The 20,571-nt window shown below is 38.8% G+C and overlaps 1 protein-coding gene across 17 annotated transcripts in view; it reads left to right on the top strand.

Moving 5' to 3' along the window:
* Positions 1 to 20,571, top strand: part of ANO4 (anoctamin 4) — a 428,567-nt gene that overhangs the window by 90,110 nt on the left and 317,886 nt on the right. The window lies entirely within an intron of this gene.

The following is a 20,571-nucleotide window of genomic DNA, read 5'->3' as shown; positions in this document are numbered from 1 at the left end:
ACCCCTTTTGCCCTTGAGGGTATAGTTTGACATTCAAAGTCATCACAAGGAAATGAAGCTGGAAAATCTAACCTAAATCAATCAGTTTTAGACCTAGAGAGAGTTGAGGACCGAGGTCACTGAAGTGCCTGTTAACACACTGTCCAGAGTGTAAAGAACCCCGTAGGCCCTTTGGTGCTTTATTGCTAATAATTTATGGCTTTTTTCTTTGGCAATTAGCCTTGTGCTATTTACAAAGAATACATTCATCTTACCCTGATGCTGGGAAAGATTGAAGGCGGGAGGAGAAGGGGATGACAGAGGATGAGATGGTTGGATGGCATCACTGACTCAATGGACATGAGTTTGAGCAAGCTCCGGGAGTTGGTGATGGACAGGGAAGCCTGGCGTGGTATAGTCCATATGGTCACAAAGAGTCGGACATGACTGAGCAACTGAACTAAACTGATAATCATCATCTTATGAACCAGTGGGTACAGGCATGCATGAATTAGTTTCATTTAGGTGAAAAAGTGGCTTAGAAAATTTTGTGTTAGTTCATCCCTAAAGTATAATTTCTGCCGTGTCTTCCCTCCTTTTTTTTTAAGAGTCAGGAAACATATGTTTAGGAAGTGGTGAGTAGTTAAGTTTTGTACATCTCAGAATTGGATCTGATCAGATGACTCTCCATCTTGAAAGGAACCTAAAAAAGATTGAGGAGGATCTCTAAATATCTTGGCCAGAGTATGAAAGCAAATCTTGTTTACGGAGTGAGAGATGATAATATAGAATAGCTTCATTCACTCACTCACTCATTTAACGAGGACTACTGAACGTTTATGGGCTTCCTTAGTGGCTCATAAGGTAAAGAATCTGCCATCAATGTGGGAGAATCAAGTTCAATCCCTGGGTCGGGAAGATCCCCTGGAGAAGGGAATGGCAACCCTCTCCAGTATTGTTGCCTGGAGAATTCCATGGACAGAGCAGCCTGGCATGGTGTCACAAAGAGTCAGACATGCCTGAGTGACTAACATGCATGCTGAACATTTATAATACTATGCTCCTGACTCAGTTCTGGGCACTGAAGAAACAGGCAAAATGGTCAACATCTTGTCTTCATGGAGAAAACATTGTGGTAGGAGGTGAGGAGGAAACAGATTATTTTAGCCCATACAAAGCATGTCAGATGGCGATAAGCACTAGGGGGGAAAAAATGAATATTTTGTTCACATTTGGCTTTCTTTTGATTTATTTAACTTATTTGTTATGTTTGAATCATTTTCTTCATTTATTGTTTCAGCTTCTTGTTTTTATATTTGCTTTCTGACGAGTCTATCATAAATAAAACGAATTTATTTTTCTTGCTACATAAGTGCAACTGTTGAAACCATTGGAGTGCTGTGAGCAAAAGTTAAAAGCAGGAATTCAGTTTTTGATCTGACTTAAAGGAAAAGTACTGTAGACATCAAAGCTCATATGAGTGTGTTTCTGAAGGGTAAAATTGTCAGAATTTAAAGAAACAGTATGGGATAGGAAGAGATCTCTCTCTCACCAGAATCTGAGGGGAGTGAATTAGGCTGTTCTTGGAGAAAGACTGTGAGCTTATGGGACTGTGGGAGACAGAGAAATGGTGGCCATCACCAGTGAGCATAACTCATTAGGAGAGGGAGATGGGAGTGAACTGAAATGAACACACAGGGAATTTAGCAAGGAATTTCAGTTCAGGAAGGAGGATAAAGCCTGTGAGACATATGTGTGTCAATGAGCAACGCTTCCAGAAACAGGTGCTGCCTAATGTGGAACATCTGTGTGAATTGGTTAATGGAAATAATGACTTGAAACAAAAAGCAGTATTTATGGATTTCTAAAAATTCCCACTCTATATTCTGTGTGATCTTGAATTCAGTATCAGTGTTCCATTCTATTCCAAGCAAGCTTCCAGTCAATACTTTCTACCTTCTAAAAAAATTAGGATTTAAAGCAAAATATCTTCTGGTGGTTCAGAGCTGCTCTGGGGCAGTCTGGTTCCCATTCTGGCCCTGCTAGTTACTTGCCTTTGGATCTTGAGCAAGTTACTTAGTCTCTTTCTAAGTTGATATGTTGTATTTTAATTTTTATTCCATTCAAGAAATTTTCTTTGTTTTTGGCTGCACTGCATGCAGAATCTTAGCTTCCTGACCAGGGATCGAACCTGCACCCCCTGCAGTGGAAGCATGGAGTCTTAACTAGTGGATCACCAGGAAAGTCCCAGTTACTTACTCTCTTTATATGTCATTGTCTTCAATTATAAAAAGGGGGTTAACTAATATTCTCTGTTTTATAGAGTGGCTGAGTTAAATGAGATAGTACTTGGAAAGTACTTAGCACAGTGGCTACAAGATAGTCACACAGCCTAACAGTTGTTAGCTCATTATTATCATTGCCTCTCTGCTGTTAGGAATTTGGAGAAATTCTTGCATATATATTTACCGGCCTAGCAGAACTTTTCTTTAATAATTCAGATTGTGCCTTCTTCTTCACGTTTGTGATTAATGATTTCACATTGGAGCTTTTTGGATGGATCTCACAGGTTTTGTTCTCAGTCTCTGAGAGGCTTATTGTGATTTAAAATTCACTTGGATCATAAATGAATCAAAGAGACATATGAACAGGAGAACTGAAGGCCCACTTGGCCAAAGGGGTCAATGGGAGGAAGATCTACTAGACATAAGAAGCAACTTTCTGTCACGAAAAGAAAAAGATGAGATTGAAGAGAAAAGCACAGGATGGAAGCAAATATGATTACATTCCTTTGACTCTTGATATTCTAGAGGGTTTAGGAATGATGGCTCTTCAGATGGACTATGGTCTAGACAAGCTACTGCTGCGCTGTGACTTGCAGTTTCCTGGAGAGAACAACCAAGGAAAGGGGACTGGTGGAGATGGGGGCAGGGTGGTTAGAGGAGAGTAGTCATATGCCAGGAAGTATGTAAGAAATATTTCTAATAGTGGAATGCTGGGTCACAGAACTTGTGAGTTCAAAATTTTAATAGCTTTTACCAAATTGTTGTTGACTTTAATCTGCCGGGGAAAAGTAGCATCTCATAGTTTAATTTGAGTATCTTTTCGTGTGACATCCTCGTATCTTTCTCTTCTGTGCCCTTTGCAAGCTTACTTTTAAGATTTGAGTTTTGACCTTAAATTTTAGTAACTCTTTATAAAAGAAATTAACATTTTCTGATATGATTTTCCCCTAAATGGTTCCTGCTGTCCTGCCATTTATCTTTTGATACTGTCTATGACATTTTGGGCATAAAAGCTTTGTTTTTATATAGTTAAAATCGTCATATGTTTCTTTCTTTCTGGATTTTGTATGATAATCAAAAAAGCCTAACCCACTCTTGGATCGTAAAATTGATTCTTCAATAATGTCTTGTTGGACTTCTATGAAGACTTTATTTTCATATATTTCTTTGGTTCAAACTTATTTTGCTGTAGTAATGAAATAGAAATCTGAATTTATTTTTCTTCAATAACTACCCAATTCTCTCCAAACGTTTCTTGAATGATGTCTTTCCCTTGCTTTTACTGTGATGGTTCTTGAGAGAGATGATTTTTACTTCGACCAGGGTGAAAGTGGAAGGAAAGGGTAACATCCTGTATTTAATCCCCTCTGCAGTTCGAGCTATTTTTGGAGAGTTTGCTCTGTTTTGTTGACTGCCAGTTTGTTGGATAACTGCACTGTGTTAATTTCTTTTAGTTTTCTATGGTTTAATATCTCGGATGGCTAGTCTTCTTTTACTAATATTTTTTTTCTTCCAGGATTTTCTTGTGTCTTCTTACATTCTTTTTTCTATATGAACTTTGAAAATAGTTTGGTTCTTTAAAAATCATGTTTTAGGGGGAGGGTTGAATTAAGTTTATAGATTAAGGAAAGTATTTTATGAAATTGAATAAATTCTGTCCTCAAATAGGGTATAGGTTCCCATTTATTCAGATCTTCTTTTGTGAAGCTCAGTAGTGTTTTAACATTCTTCACATGTATCAGTAGTATCTTTTCTTTGAATAAATTATTTGATATGGTATTATGATAAGTCCTTACTAGTCTTCATGTATTTCCAGAAGTATTGAGAGATGAGAAAGGAATGGGAGTGTTCATTGAGCACTGTAGACTGAATAAATAACCTGGGGAAAAAATATTTAAAAATCCATATAGATGTGATTGCTTTTTTTGTTCCTTTTCTAAAACCTCATATTTTGAATTGTTGGTTTAACCATGAAAATGTATTTGTTTTAAATTTGCAATTGAATTTCACACTCCCAAATTCAGAGGACCAGTTACTCTGATCCTTTCGCACAGTGTCCTTTTTACATTCTTCCATTAGCTCATTTATCTATTAACTAACTCAGGAGACATTTAATGAGCACTTACCATAGGCCAAGCATTTAGGAATATGAATATTAACAAGACGTGGTTCCTTTCATTAGGGGGTTTTCAACGTTCACTGGGAGACTGACCTGAAAACAAAAAATTATAATGATACTGCGGCAGTGTGCTTGCTTGAAAACCTATGCATGGTAGAGTTGGAGCATAGAGGGGAGGGTTTAGGGCTGTCTTGAGCCAATCAGAGAAGGCTTCCCTGAGGATTCTCATCTGAACTGAGACCACTTAGATGAGCTGCTTCCAGGTGGGCAAAGCAGAGGGGGCTGCTCCAGGCAGAGAAGTGAACCAGTGTGAAGACAATGTGGCATAACTTGATCTGCAAGTAATTGAGCCTATGGGGCCAGAGTAGGAGATGAGGCTTGGCAAGTAGGTGGGTGCCAGATCTCAAAAGGCTTAATATGACATGGTAAGGAGATTTTGCTATATTCTATAGGCATTGGAGAAAACTCTGAGCAGGAAAGAGTCAAGGTCAGAGTGCAGATTCCCGTCACTCTAGTAGGAGTCAAGTGGGGAGGAAGGGCGTGTGCATACAATGAGGACTGCTAGTACGGAGACTGTAACAGTCAGCCCAGTAAGACTAGTTTAAACTGGGTCAGTGGCGTGAGGCATGACAGAGGAACCTTATGTGAGATTCATTCAACAGTTACTCATTATGATTGCATGTAGGCCAGGCTCTGTTCTTGGCTTCAGGGATACAGCAGTATATAATGTAGATATGCTCCCTGCTTCCAAAGAGGTTACACAGTAGACCTGCAAAGAAGCTGATCAATAAAATGTGGCAGGCAGTGGTAAGTGCAATGAAGCAGAATGAAGGAAGGGAGAGTGGTGTGGAGTATGCTGGTCAGGACGGTCCTGTCAGCAACGTGATGGCTGAGCAGAGTGAAAGAAGCGAGCCAGGGGATATATGAGAAAAGGGTATCCAAGCAGAGGACACAGCCAATGGACTGGCCCTGAGTAGGGACTGTGTGTGGCATGAACAAAAAATAGGGAGAAAAACACGAGGCCTGGAGCAGTGGGACAGGAGAATGAGGCTGGGAGCCAGAGGTCATGGTAGATGTTAGACCTTATCAGAGTGAGATGGGAAGCTGGGCATTGTTTTGAGTAGAAGAGTGGCAACCTTGAAAGAATCTCACTTGCTGCTGCATGGAGAACACAGTCGGGAGTCAGGGTGGAAATAGATCAGTGAGGGGACTGGTGGAGAAGTCCAGAAGAGAGGAGCCAATGGGCCGAGGAGTGGCCTTTGAGGTGGTGAGAGGTGGGTCTGTCTCCACACTGGAGCTGCAAGATGCAAGCACAGAATATTTTAAGGAAGATAAGGAAAGACTAGCTGGCGAGGACTACTTCAGCATGAGCAGTCAGTGCAACTGATTGCTGAGTAGGGCACCGTGAACTCTCGCAGGGTGAACTACTGTACATCTGTATACTTGCAAACCACACTGGAATGTGTGAAATGATTCAATAGTGAATTCCCAGAATTGCCTTACCGTGTCTGAGGCTGTGTTAAATAGGGTTAATTGAAAGTATATGAATGGTGTCTACTTTCCTGAGCAATAAAATTGATAAAGAGTCTACAGTAAAATTTAACTTTAAGCAATTTCACAGCCTGAGAATTTTCAGCAAAGAATAATCAGGACCCTGATAATAAGAAATTGCCAGACTGGATTGACATGGGAGAGGGACAAATTGGGGGCACAGAAAAGGACCCACAGATCATGAACCTTGGGAGTGTGGGGAGAAATGAATGAAATGTGGCTGAACATAATAAATTGCCTAACATTTAATTCAAGGGCTTTTAGCTAAAGAGAGTTATTTCTAAAACCTTGGTATTCTTCTCCATTAGCTAAAGGTTATAATATGTTTCAGAGTTAAGACTAGTTCCTTATCTTTGAGAGTTATCTTTGCATAGCTATTCATTCTAAATAGTATATTTCTGTAAATCACATGGTGTTATGTCATAAAACTGAAAATACAATCATGAAAAAAATTTTATGGATCCCAACCTCTTGTCAGACACTGCCTTTTGGAGGATTTTAGGCTGTTTATAAGAATGTAAATTTCCTCTGCAAAACTGAGAATGAAAACCATGTCCCAAACTGCTCCAGTTACCATGGACTGTGGGTATATTTACACAATAGGAGTAGAAATTAAAATTGGTCAGGAATAGAGACTTGGTCTCTACTGAACAAGGCATTTAATTTGGCCGATATTCTCCAGTTAACTGTATAGTAAACCATGCACAGTCCTCATTGAGTTGGGTGGGTTCATTCTTTCTTGAATTAATCTGCTCTTGCCATCATAAGTCATGAAATTAAAGAACTTTTCAATTGTTATAGTAGTCAAAGTAATGGATAAGGAGTCCCTTCAACAAAGACAGTCAATATGAATCCTTTATACATAATTGAGCATGAGATGGCATTAACATTCCTCTGTATTATAACCCTATATAGACTTACATCAGTGTTAATGATATAACATGTGTGGGTATATACATGCAGACACATTTGTAATTCCTCTCCTCCACAAACCACAGTAGTCCTTTTGAATTATGACCCATTCTTATTTTCTTCTTAATTCTTTACATCTAGCTTAGTGTCTAGCACAAGGTAGGAGCTCAAACAATTTTTAATCAAAACCTAAAATTAGATTTTGATTTTTGTTACTGTTTTGTTGTTTAAATACTCCTGTATCCTGTTAAGTTTTGTTTTATTTTTGGAGGCCCAAATGATTGTACCTTATATTCTTGGTACCTTGGTTTGATGTGACAGTCTATAGCATATTCATGATTCCAAGCATTAAAAAAAATAGGCAATATTTTAAAGGGAAGTAGCTCTGTAGAAGGAGAAGGCAATGGCACACCACTCTAGTACTCTTGCCTGGAAAATCCTATGGATGCGGTAGGCTGCAGTCCATGGGGTCGCAAGGAGTCGGACACAACTAAGCGACTTCACTTTCACTTTTCATTTTCATGCATTGGAGAGGGAAATGGCAACCCACTCCTTCTTGCCTGGAGAATCCCAGGGATGGGGGAGCCTGGTGGGCTGCCGTCTGTGGGGTCGCACAGAGTTGGACACTACTGAAGTGACTTAGCAGCAGCAGCTCTGTAGAAGGAGAAGGCAATGGCACCCCACTCCAGTACTCTTGCCTGGAAAATCCCATGGATGGAGGAGCCTGGTAGGCTGCAGTCCATGGGGTCACTAGGAGTCGGACACAACTGAGCCACTTTCACTTTCACTTTTGACTTTCATGCATTGGAGAGGGAAATGCCAACCCACTCCAGTATTCTTGCCTGGAGAATCCCAGAGATGGGGGAGCCTGGTGGGCTGCCGTCTGTGGGGTCGCACCGAGTCGGACACGACTGAAGTGACTTAGCAGCAGTAGCAGCAGCTCTGTAGATCTAAAAGGATGTGGAAGGAGCATGAGATTATAGGACAAAACTCCAGCCTGTGTACACATATTTAGGTCATTGTTGTTCAGTCACTAAGTCCTGTCTGACTCTTTGCGACCCTATGGACGGCAGCACACCAGGCTTCCCTTCCTTCACTATATCCAGGAGTTCGCTCAGACTCATGTCCGTTGAATCGATGATGCCATCCAACCATCTCATCCTCTGTCGCTCCCTTCTCCTACAGTCTTCAATCAAACATATATAGGTACCTGTATGTATATTCCCTCATGCCAGAGGGAATTTTGGCTGCTAAGAATACAAAATGGGACAAGGAATAGAATTAAATCGTGTGTCAGAATGACCTAAGCATAAGCTCCAGGGGCCAAAACTTTGCCTCTAAGTTTTCTGTGAGCCAGCGGGAAGAGGAAACATTTGGAGGAGTACAGAGAAACCAGCTTCTCAGGATGATTATAACTACTCTTGGCACCAACATCAGACGAGAATTTCTCCCAGGAGTCTCCATAAAGAGTACACTGTGTTTTGTTTTGAAAATCAAGTTTTGTAAGGCTGATTCTCCTAAAACATTTTTGGGTTAATAGCATCGCTTCAAAGCAAAATTTTGTAAGAGCAATGGCAAGGTTTTGTTGTGGTACCCTATTCTCTGCGGATCTGATTTGGCCCACTGATAGGAGAGCTAGATGAACTCCTTGTCCTTCCAGCAGGCTTCCCTGTGATTGTTTTTCTCAACTGAGGTTTTGAGACTATTCTTTGCCTTGGAACATGAGGCAGTACTTCCTGATAAGGCCTAGAGTGCAGCCACTCTGTGTGGCCAATTAAGGAAAGACTTGGTGCCCTAGCAAGTGTCAAATTAAAGGTGGGGTTAGCATCCTTCAGAGTGAGCTGAGTTGCTAACAGACACATTTGCCCGAGGCTCCCCCCACATCCCCCCACGGATTTCTAATGGCAGCAGAGGGGACACCCAACAACTCGGCTAGGATTATACACAGAAAATTCTACAATGATCAGACAAATGGGTAGTCCACTCCAGAGGTTTAAAACAGGTATCCCTGGGTATATTTGAACACTTAAAGCATAGAATGTTTTGAGGGTATCGGTTCCCAATGTCTGAACTCTTATTTCTCACTTCCCCTTTCACTGTTACTCTTTGCCCATTTTAGCCAGGAAGTCATCTCCTTATATGTCCCACATTTCAGTGTATTGTGCAGGGGTCAGGAATCCACCTGGGCACCGGACAAAGCAGCAGTCTGAAACATTTTCTTGCAAAGAAGTATGGTAGAATGGGCTATAAAAAGACTTCCCCAACATATAACAAATACTCCTACATTGGGATAAAGTTCTGTGGGGAAGTAGACTGAATAAAAGAGTTAATGGGGAAAAAAAAAGCTATATAAAATTTCCAGTTGATAGGAGCTTGAACTTGGTTATATTTTAAATGGATAATGTTGTTTACATTAGTGAAGATTCTCTAGAGAAACAGACTAATAACATACATGCATACATATATACACATCCACATATGGGAGAGGGGGTTGTGGGGGCTAGGAAGGAGATATAAGAGATTATAAGGGATTAGCTCTTGGGATTTGGAGGCTGAGAAGCCCCAGATCTACAGTTGGCATGCTGGAGACCCAGGAGAACCAGTGGGCTAAGTTCTGTACCAAAGCTGGCAAGCTCAAGACTCAGGAGTCAGTGTTTTGGTTCAAATCCAATGGTCCGAAAAGACCAACATCCCAATCCAAGGCTATTAGGAAGGAGTTTACTCTTACTTAGCTTTTTTGTTCTATTCAGATCTTCAATGGATTGGATGAGATCCTCACATGGTGGAGTAGGGTGAGAGAAGGGAGCAAGATGAACTGCTTTCTTTACACATTCAGACGTTAATTTCACCCAAAAACATCCTCACAGACAACCCATACTGTTTGACCAGAAGTCTGGGCCCCTTGTGGTAAAGCTAATAGAAGTTATGTATTACTCAGTCATTAAAAAGAATACATTTGAATCAGTTCTAATGAGGTGGATGAAATTGGAGCCTATTATACAGAGTGAAGTAAGCCAGAAGGAAAAACACCAATACAGTATACTAGTGCATATATATGGAATTTAGAAAGATGGTAACGATAACCCTGTATGTGAGACAGCAAAAGAGACACAGATGTATACAACAGTCTTTTGGACTCTGTGGGAGAGGGAGAGGGTGGGATGATTTGGGAGAATGGCATTGAAACATGTATAATATCATATAAGAAACGAATCGCCAGTCCAGGTTCAATGCAGGATACAGGATGCTTGGGGCTGGTGCACTGGGACCAGAGGGATGGTATGGGGAGGGAGGTGGGAGGGGGGTTCAGGATGGGGAACACGTGTACACCTGTGGTGGATTCATGTTGATGTATGGCAAAACCAATACAATATTGTAAAGTAATTAGCCTCCAATTAGAATAAATAAATTTATATGGGGAGGGAGGAGGGAGGAGGGTTCAGGATGGGGAACACATGTATACCTGTGGCGGATTCATTTTGATATTTGGCAAAACTAATACAATTATGTAAAGTTTAAAAATAAAATAAAAAAAAAGAAAAATATGAAATTGAATAAAATAAATGATTCAAGTTAAAAAAAATTTGATTCTTCAAAAAAAAAATAAAAGTTTGCTGTTTACATTACCAGAAATTATATTCTTTGTAATCCTATGTAAATTTATGATGATGTCAACTTAAAACTTCATGCGGGGACTCAAGACTTCAGGAGGGGATACAGAAGTTTTTGTTTTTAATCTTACGACATACATGAGTGAAAGTGTTTGAAAATCCAAAATCTACTCCATATAGTATGACCGAGATAATTTTAGCCTGATACTTGTTTCACCCAAAGTAAAAACCTCAACGATAAAAGGGTAGTCTCTTCTTTAGGCAAAGAATGTAGATTCAGAACATATCAGAGTATGACACTTGTCTGAGTACTTCACCACCGCCCTGGTCAAAGCCACCCTTGTCTCTTGACTGGATCATTGCAGCAGCCTCTCTTATTTGACCTTGACTTCTTCACTGTGTTCTCAGCACAGAAGTCTGGAGTCATCCAGTTAAAACAGAAGTCATGTCATGTCAGTTCTAACTTAACATTTTATTGACTTTTCATGGACCTAAATAATTTCCTCACCCCACCTTGTGCTTTCTTCACTCGGCTCCAGCTGTGGTGGCCTCCTTGCTGCTCCTTCAGCACATCATGATACACTTTCAAGCCCCAGGTTTTTGCACACTTTACTCCCCATGCCTATGACACTCTTCTTTCTCTATTTTCTGAGCTTCATCTATCTTCTTACCTCCAAGTCCCTGCCCAGGCTCTCAGAGAGGTCTTCCTCAACCACTCTGTTTGTACTTCCCACTTCTTGATATTCTCTGTCTCCCTTGCAGCTTAATTTTTCTCCAAAGTACTTACCATCTTCTAACATACTCTCTAGTTTATTCATTTGTCTTCATATTACCTGTTTCCATTGACTAGAAAGTGAGGATTTGATGTGTATTGCTCATTGGTGTTCCCGGTGCCTAGAACAATGCATGGTAACTAGCACACAATAGACGTATCCTAGGCATATAGTAAATATTTATTCAGTAAGTCAGCCTGAATTTTATATAGTTTTCATAGGTTAAGTTCAATATTTTATCTATGTTTTCTCAACTAGCAAGGTATTTAGTAAAGAATAAATAATGTTAGTATAGGATCTATTTTTAATTCTTAGTTGAAATATAATTAACAATATATTAGTTTCAGGTGTACAGATTCAGTTGTATAGATCTTTGAAAATATGTAATTATTTAATGTTTTGCTGAATTTGAGTTTAAATTTTCCTTTTTCCTTGAAACTAATCTTGTTTCATTTTTTCATGTCTTTATATTGTTTGAATTTTTAATTTAAAAGATGTGTATTTTAAAAGCTAGTTTGAATGCCTGTATTTCTTAAAGTACCTCAAATCTGTTTTCAAATGAGTTGAATTCGATGTGACCAGGCATGGCGGGGCTTTTTGGGGGACTGCAAGGCCAGGGGAGGAGCTACTGCTCAGGGATGTTGGATGTTGATTCTGCTTCCGCAACTCTCCACCATCTCCCTACCTGGGAAATACGATCTTGCTCATGCCCCACTGAGTTCCAGAACCAAATGTTTTTAGTGCCACTTCAAAAGGCAAAGCAGGGCTGTTAGCATCAGTTTGAGAGTAATGAAGTAAGCCTGGGAAGGAGAGCAGATCTTGGGGAGAGCTAGGTTTCTCTCTCCGTTCTGGCAGTGCCTTGGCCACATGGAGGAGGAGGGTCACTGGCAGGACCACCAAGCTCCATAGAGAACCAAGAAAGAAGGGAAATCTGTGCAGAGACGCTGCATCCCCTCTATATTTTGTGTAACTGCTCTTTTCTGTTAAATTCTCTGTTCTTGGCTAAGTAAATTAGGAATTTGTAGCAGAGGGATATGTGTGTGTGTGTGTGTGTGTGTGTGTGTGTGTGTTGCTGGTGGCAGCGGGTTTGATGGTGATGTTGATGGCGTTGGAGTTGTTTGTGTGGCTGTGATGGAGGAGGAGTTGCTCCTGGTGTGCAAAGTTCTTTCCGCCAATCCATAATACCTATTGTGCTGCATGAACTCAGTACAGTTTTCATTTCTATGTGATTGTTTTGGGGTAGTTCTGAAGTAGTCATGGTTCGTATTAAGGAAATGACTGTGTTGATGTCCTTTAAGACACCTGAAGATTTCCAGGAACTTCTTTGAGTCAGAACATGAAGACCATATTTCTATTTTGAGGTCCTGTGGACTCCTTCCAGCCTTGAACAGGTTGAGTTGTTTATGTCTCTGATGCTTGCTCATGCACATGTGTTCTTACTCACGTGGATTCTCTGTTAGGCTAAAACACTTTCAGCCTAGTATCTTTTTAAAAAAATTATTGCTTTATAGTTATTTATTGGTATAGTTATTTTACAATGTTGTGTTAATTTCTTCTGTATAATGAAGTGAATCAGCTATACATATACATGTATCCCCTCCCTCCTGGATCTCCCTTCCACCCATCTAGGTCATCACAGAACAGTGAGCTGAGCTCCCTGTGCTATACACCAGGTTCCCACTAGCTAGCTATCTTGTGTATTTGTCAATCTCAATCTCCCAATTCAGCCTGTGCCCCTACCCACCAGCCCCGTGTCCATACATCTGTTCTCTGCATCTCTACTCCTGCCCTGCAAATACGTTCATCAGTACCATTTTTCTAGATTCCACATATATGCATTAGTATACAGTTTTTGTTTTTCTTTCTGACTTCATTCTGTATGACAGACTCTTAAGTCCATCTACCACCCCACATCCTTAAAAACAAAGACCAAGCTTTTGTTGCCTCCTTAAGTCTGTTTGCAGTATTAGCCTCTTAATGCTACATTGCATTTTTCAGCATGCTTCACACACATATTTATTGAGGTGTATTGTATGTAACTCAGACATTTCAAACATAGAAGTCAGTAAAAAATTTTAATATATTTACCAGCTTGTGAGATAAAACCAGTTTTAGAATATTTCATCACCCATTTAGATTTATCATGTCCATTTACATTAATATTCCTGCTTTATTTTTCTTCTAATTTTAAAGGGACTGTAAGTTCATATGAGAAAATGCCTAAGAACAGTACATTATGGATGAAGGAAAGGAAAGCAGGAGGGACAGGACCAGAATTTTATCTTTTATCAAAATGTGAATGCTAGCATCTGTTTTTATTTTTTAAAAAAACTGATTTTTTCCCCTTGTCCTATATTTTTATCAACAGAAATACAATAAGAGATTAAAGTGGGGCTCTGTCTTAGTTTTGCATGTGATCCCAAAGGCTAAGAATAGTATAAGAGGTTCTCCCATGGCAATTACCCATTCAGAGCATGCAGAGACTCATTCCAGAATTGTCTGCTTCATTCTATGTATGAGATTTAAGTTGGGGCCATGGTGAACATATTGGTGGGGTGGGAGAATGGAATGGGGGATGGTACTCATCTGTCCCTCCAAACCAAGTGAGAGGAACCCTAAGTGATCTTGACATGTGCTCCTTGGCTGGAATTCGGGGGGCACGGGGTTGTGGAATCTCATAGACATCTAAAACCTGAATAGGTGGAAGGCTGCTTTCAGTGAGAGCAAAGAGCAAGAGGGAGCTGTAAGGAGATAACTGCGTGCTGGTGGACCAAGGATTGTGGGATTTTCCTCATGTATCCAGAGGATGCTCTGGGATAACTTTAAAAAGTGAGTCCCCTCAAAAGAGAACTGCCTGAGAGGCTTTGGGGGAGGTGATGGCAGAGAGAGTGTGAGAGGGAGTATGAATGAATATAAGTGGTGATCAGTTCCCTAAATATTCTAGGTATGTAGGAATGTAGTCTAAACAGATCATACAAAAATGACCCATTTGCTGTCTGGCCATCTGGGAAACATTATTGTATAGAGCTTTGTAATCTAACAAACCTGGATTTAATCTCTCCATGATCCTCAGAAAGTTATTTAGATTTTCTGAACTTTCAGAGTTATGACTAGTATTTGTTGTAATAATACAATCATTGGCTTCGACAAGTCCTGGATCTTGCATTCTAAATATTGACATTTTGATACTTGGCATTGGTTGATGAAAGCCAATTCTGTAGTGACAATTAGTATCCATCACATAGCTAGGGATCTGAAATGGTCATTAGCAGGTACCACAAGCATTTAACATACAATTTTCAATATTTAACAAAATCCATGGGACTTCACTTACTGTATTGCATTTACTTATTTGGATCAAATTTGTCACTTTTTATAAGCCTGTTTACATATATTTTGAAAATAAAAATAAAATGGCATAAATGTAATTCTGTTTTTATCTAGAATACAATTCAGATTTATTAACTTTAAAATAAGAATATTTTAGGCATTGTTGCAAGATTTTTTAGCAGATAACATTATGAGTATGTTACGTATTTATGCCAGCCAACAAAAGTTTTTGGGGACAAAATTGAATTATTTACAACCACAGAAGTATAAACAACTAAACAAGTTTTGGTGTTAATACTGCAGTAAACAATAATGCTTTGAACTATGTGTGCAGCTTGTATGTAGAAACTGATTTTGCAGATTGGATCCTGGGTGTTAAGAAAAAAGTTTGAGATTTTGAAGAGAAGACAGTTTAATTTAAAAAATCCACTTCATTCAATGTTCTTTGTCTTCCCAAAGCATTTAAAGTGTATAACTGTCTTAGCACTATTCAGAGGCTTCCCTGGTGGTACAGCAATAAAGAATCTGCCTACGATGCAGGAGCTGCAGGAGACGCAGGTTCGATCCCTGAGTTAGGAAGATCCCCTGGAGAAGGGCATGGAAACCCACTCCAGTATTCTTGCCTGGAGAATCCCATGGACAGAGGAGCCTGGTAGGCTACACAGTCCATGGGGTTACAAAGAGTCAGATTCGACTGAAGCGATTTAGCAGCAGCAGAAGCACTAACCAGTGGTATAGTATTTTCTTCATTCATTAATTTATTTAAAAATACTTAGCACCTACTGTGTGCCAGGCAAACTGTAACCAGTGAGCATACAAGAATGAATAAAGATAGTCTAACCTCTGTCCTTACAGAACCTAGAGTTCATTAGTAAACACATGAATAAACATAATTATATATTGTGATCATTGCTGTGAATAAGAAGCAAGTGACATGAGAGAACACCCGAGGAAGCATAATTTGTGGAATCAGGGAAGACCTCTCTGACAGAATGGAATTTACATGAATATCTGAAAGATGAGTAGCATTTTTCAGTTCGGAGCAGGTAAGAGTTTTTTAGATGGAGGGAGTAACATATATAAAAGCTCTGTGATGAAAAGGGGTTGACTATTGGAGAAAGCAAGGATTAGATATGGGTTAGGAGGCTATGGGAATAATTCTGACTAGAAATGAAGTAGTCAAGTGACTAGATCAGACTAGGTGAGTGGCAGTAAAGTTAGAAGTGAATAGATTTTAAGAAACAAGTAGAGATAGAATCAACTATGACTTGGGGATGGATTGGATATAAAAGAAGAGGAAGAGGGTGGGATCAATAAAATAAGGCTATTGGCAAAAGGGGATGAATTGGAATCTAGCAAATGAAACTGTTATTGTCACACAACCCTTAATCTTCTATGAACATTGCAAGGTTGTATATGTACTTATTTTCAAGTTTCAGGTGGCACATATTAAAATACTGCTCATTTTTCTTTTTTGGACTTTTTAATGTAAGCTTCTTAGAACTGAGGATTTGTTATCTTTTCTTGGTATAACTCCAGAGTTCTAAGCCCTCTAAACCCAGTTATTAAGTCAATTGTATTTTTTTTAATAGTGATTAGAATATCTAATTGAGGAGACAGAAAAAAAGTTAGATGTTTATTGGGGGTGGGGGGTAGGAGGATGACTTAGGAACAGTTTTCTCAAGGCAGAGATATTAAACATGATTACTTGTCAATTTGTCTCGGTCATTATTATATAAGGATCTGGGAAAAAAAACAATTTAATTAATAGGCATGATTGGATATTTAAATACTTATGTATATGCTATAGAGACCTTTCAAAATATTTTAAAAAGGTAAAAAGTACTTGATTATCTGACTCTGGGATATACTTATAAAACTTGCTGACTTGGTAAGGTTAAAATAGGCAGATAATCCCATTTACATTCCAGCTGTAATTGTGGTATCTAAATTACTTGGTTTCCAACAGATGGAATCATGGATAATTCCTGCCTCAGCATAGCCTGGTTAGGTGGTCTCGGTTTAGATATGATCTGAGATTTTGAAAATAAAATAATTGAGAAGAATCAAAGCAATATTATAATGAAGCTAAAATCAGTTTATTAAATAGCTAACTTAGTAGCAAATTATACATGAAATGTGGGTTTTACTGTTGTTGTTCAGTCACCAAATTGTGTCTGACTCTTTGCGACCCCATGGACTGCAGCACACCAGGCTTCCCTGTCCTTCACCAGCTCCCAGAGTTTGCTCAAATTCATGTCCATTGAGTTGGTGATGCCATCCAACCATATTAACCTCTGTAGCCCCCTTCTCGTCCTGCCCTCAATCTTTGCCAGCATCAGGGTCTTTTCAAATGAGTCAGTTCTTCACATCCAGTGGCCAAAGTATTGGTGCGTCACCATCAGTCCTTCCAATGAATATTCAGGGTTGATTTCCTTTAGGATTGACTGGTTTGATCTATTACTGGTTTACTGTCATATCTATTTATGTATTGTTTCTACATATCCTTAATAAAGGATATGTAAACTGTATAGCCATGAGTGACAAAAGGAAACCTTTTTGTTCAAATGTTGGATTATGTACTTGTATCTGCTATCCTGTCGATTCATTTTTGTACTGTATACATTTTTTAAAAAGAGCCAGTTCTAGGCTTGCAACAAAGTTGAGCACAAAATAGAGTTCTCATACTCCAGGCCCCACAGGTGAATAGCTTCCTTCATTATCAGTATCCCCAACCAGAGTGGTACATTTGTTACAATTGATAAACCTATATTGATACATCATAACCCAGTTTATGTTATGGTCACACTTGGTGTTGTACATTCTGTGGGCTTGGACAAATGTATAAATGATATGTATCCATCATTATAATATCATAGAGAGTATTTTCACTGTCCCTCACATCCTGTGTGTTTTCTGTTCATTTCTCCCCCACCCAGACCCTAGTAACTGCTGCTCTGTTTACGCCTCCATAGTTTTGCCTCTACCAGAACATCACATAGTTAGAATCATACAGTACATAGCCTTTTTGGATTGGCAGCTTTCATTTACTAATATGCATCTTAATTTTACGCATGTGTTTTTGTGGCCTGATGGCTCATTTCATTTTTTAAAAAAGGTTTTATTTTTGGTTGCACTTGGTCATTGGTGCTCTGTGCAGGCTTTCTCTAGTTGTGATGAGCTGTGGTTACTCTTTGTTGTGGTGTGTGGGCTTCTCAGTGTGGTGGCTTCTCTTGTTGAGGAGCACAGGCTCCAACTGCATGGGCTTCAGTAGTTGTTCCCTGTGGGCTCAGTAGTCTCGGATCATGGGCTCTAGAGTGCAGGCTCAGTAGTTGTGAAACATAGGCTTAGTTGCTCTGTGACACGTGGAATCCTCCTGGACCAGGGATCAAATCTGTGTCCCCTGCATTAGCAGCTGGATTCTTATCCACTGTGCCATCAGGGAAGTCTGTTCATTTCTTTTTTAGCACAGAATAATATTCTGTTGTCTAGATGGACTACAGTCCATCCATTCACTTACTGAAAGACATCTTGGTTGCTTACAGTGTTGGTCATTATAAATAAAACTGCTGTAAATATGTGTGCATGTTTTTATGTGGACAGCATTTTTACCTCCTTTAGGTAAGTACCAAGCAGTGCAATTGCTGGATCATATAGTAAGAACATGTTTAGTTTCATAAGAAACCATTAAGCTGTCTTCCAAAGTGGCTGTACAGTTTTGTAGTACCAGCAATGGATAAGAGTTTCTGTTGCTTCCTCACCAGCCAATATTCTGGACTTTGGCCATTCTAACAGTGTAGAGTGGCATTTAATTTGCGTTTCCCTGGTGACATGATATGAAGTAGGCTTTTTAAATATAGTCAGGAATAATTAGAAGCCCTCTTACTCTGTAATGCTTAGAACTGATTTTGTTGGCTAATGGAAAAAATACGTTTAAATGAGAAAATCATGAAAATAGTACATTTCTTGAACATTTTTACTGAAAACACAAATTAAGCTGACTTAGTAATCTTTTGATGTTAAGCTAAGGTCATTTTTTCTAGTAAGAATCTATTAATTTGTTTTGTATGTTTTTCTTCTATAAACCATGCTTGTAATTAATCATTTATGAAGACAAACTTAATGGATTCTATCTACACTTAGGTTATTCTCCTAAGTGTTCTATCATTACTACAGTTCCTTGTTTAACACTAATGTTTAAGATATATGACTTAGCTTATCAACTGTTTCCAAAGCTTTAAACCTTTTTCATAAAAACACCAACCGTTTACACTCACGTTTTATTGGATTACATGTTATTTAATAAAAAATAACAAAATTACAATAAGTATAAATGGCATAAAAAGTTTTAGGAACAAACACAGAAATAAATAGTGTGCCAAACATTAGCCAGCTTAAGCTGTAAATTTTGGTGAGCTGTAGGATCAGTCTTTACATTTTACAGAAAGGCTGAAGAATGTTTAAGCTGGTTAGTTTAGCAACACCTATAAATCATGTCCTTGTGGATTGTGATGAAAATGATTGGGCTTGTGAGAAACTGATAGGAAAATCTAGTCCCCTAGGATGTGATTGATTATCCAAATTATTTCCTAGCTTCTTCACAAAAGACTGTTATAATTCAGTACTCAGAACATGTGACTTGCGCAAAAACATTACAAACCTACGCATGGTTGTCAAGCCAAAGTTATAATATACTTAAGATAAATATACATAATTCATATGTATTGAAAATCTTTTTGTGAAGAAATGTATGCTTTGGAACATATTAATGAATAATTAATTCTTTGAAAACCCTTGCATCCAGGCCTCCTCTTAGATCTCCAACTGAATCTTTGATCATTTCTTTCATAATCTGAAGGATTAAATAACAAACTGTAGTTCCCAGCATTTCATAGCCGCTTGCCTTTCCTTTTGCCATTTTTTGTTGTTGTTGTTTACATACTCTTTCCACTTCTGATTGACTCTCTAATATTAACTATCCTTCAGTACTCAGCTTGTGTGTGGCTTTCTTCAGGAAATTTTTCCAGACACTCCAGTTCAGGCTCATACCCCTGTTTTTGTTACCATGACACTCGTATAGAATTATTTTAAAATTAATCGTATATTATATACTAGATTGTACCTCTTTCATAAGTAAAAACTGTATCTTGTTTGCCTTTGTACCCAGGACTCAGCGGGGTGGACATGCTGGATACTCAGTGTTTAACTGAAGAGCAAGGTGCCAGAGTTCATGTTTTGCAAAATTCACGACCATCATTTAGATATAGAATTTTTCTAACAGGACTTAGAGGAGGATTGGATATAGAGAGCAGAAACTTGGCAGAGGACTAAAGAAGGTTAATGTAAAAATTGCATTTTTAAATTGCTGAGAGAATAATAGGTTTGTATCTTGGCTACATACTAGTATTATGTCAGCCTTGAAAAATTGGGGTCAGTTTCACTAATAGATATACAAGAGGTAGAAATTATATATGTTCATCTAGGGCCAGGCATCTTCCTAAATTATCTCAGACTAATTTTCTGTAAATCTTGGATTGTCCTCAAATAAGTAAAGAAAATGAGGGTGGGAGAGTTTTCATGTAGGAAAAAAAGAGTTAATTTTTTCAGGTTTTAAAAATTGTTTGTTAATGATATAATAATACTATCATGATTATAAGCTGGAAGAATAAAACAACCACTTAATTACCTAATTTGGTAATATCTAATGAGAGAAACAGGTGTTATTGAAACAGTGTGAGTCTAAGATTCAGATCATTTGGTGCTATTCCCAGTGATGCCTTCCTCCAGCTTTGTGGCCTTAAACATTCCTGCAACTCTTTGTGATTCAGCTTTCAAATCTGCAGGCTGATAGTTCTTCACTGAGGGTGATTTTGGTCCCCAGGGAACATTTGGCAATGTCTTGAGACATTTTTGACCACAATTTGGAGGGTGTTACTGGCATTTGAGCTTCCCTGATAGCTCAGTTGGTAAAAAAAAAAAAAAATTCACCTGCAATGCAGGAGACCCTGGTT

This window comes from Bubalus kerabau, chromosome 1 (assembly GCF_029407905.1).
Source record: "Bubalus kerabau isolate K-KA32 ecotype Philippines breed swamp buffalo chromosome 1, PCC_UOA_SB_1v2, whole genome shotgun sequence".
In the NCBI taxonomy this organism is placed as follows: Eukaryota; Metazoa; Chordata; class Mammalia; order Artiodactyla; family Bovidae; genus Bubalus; species Bubalus kerabau.
This window is presented reverse-complemented; position numbering and strand designations above follow the sequence as displayed.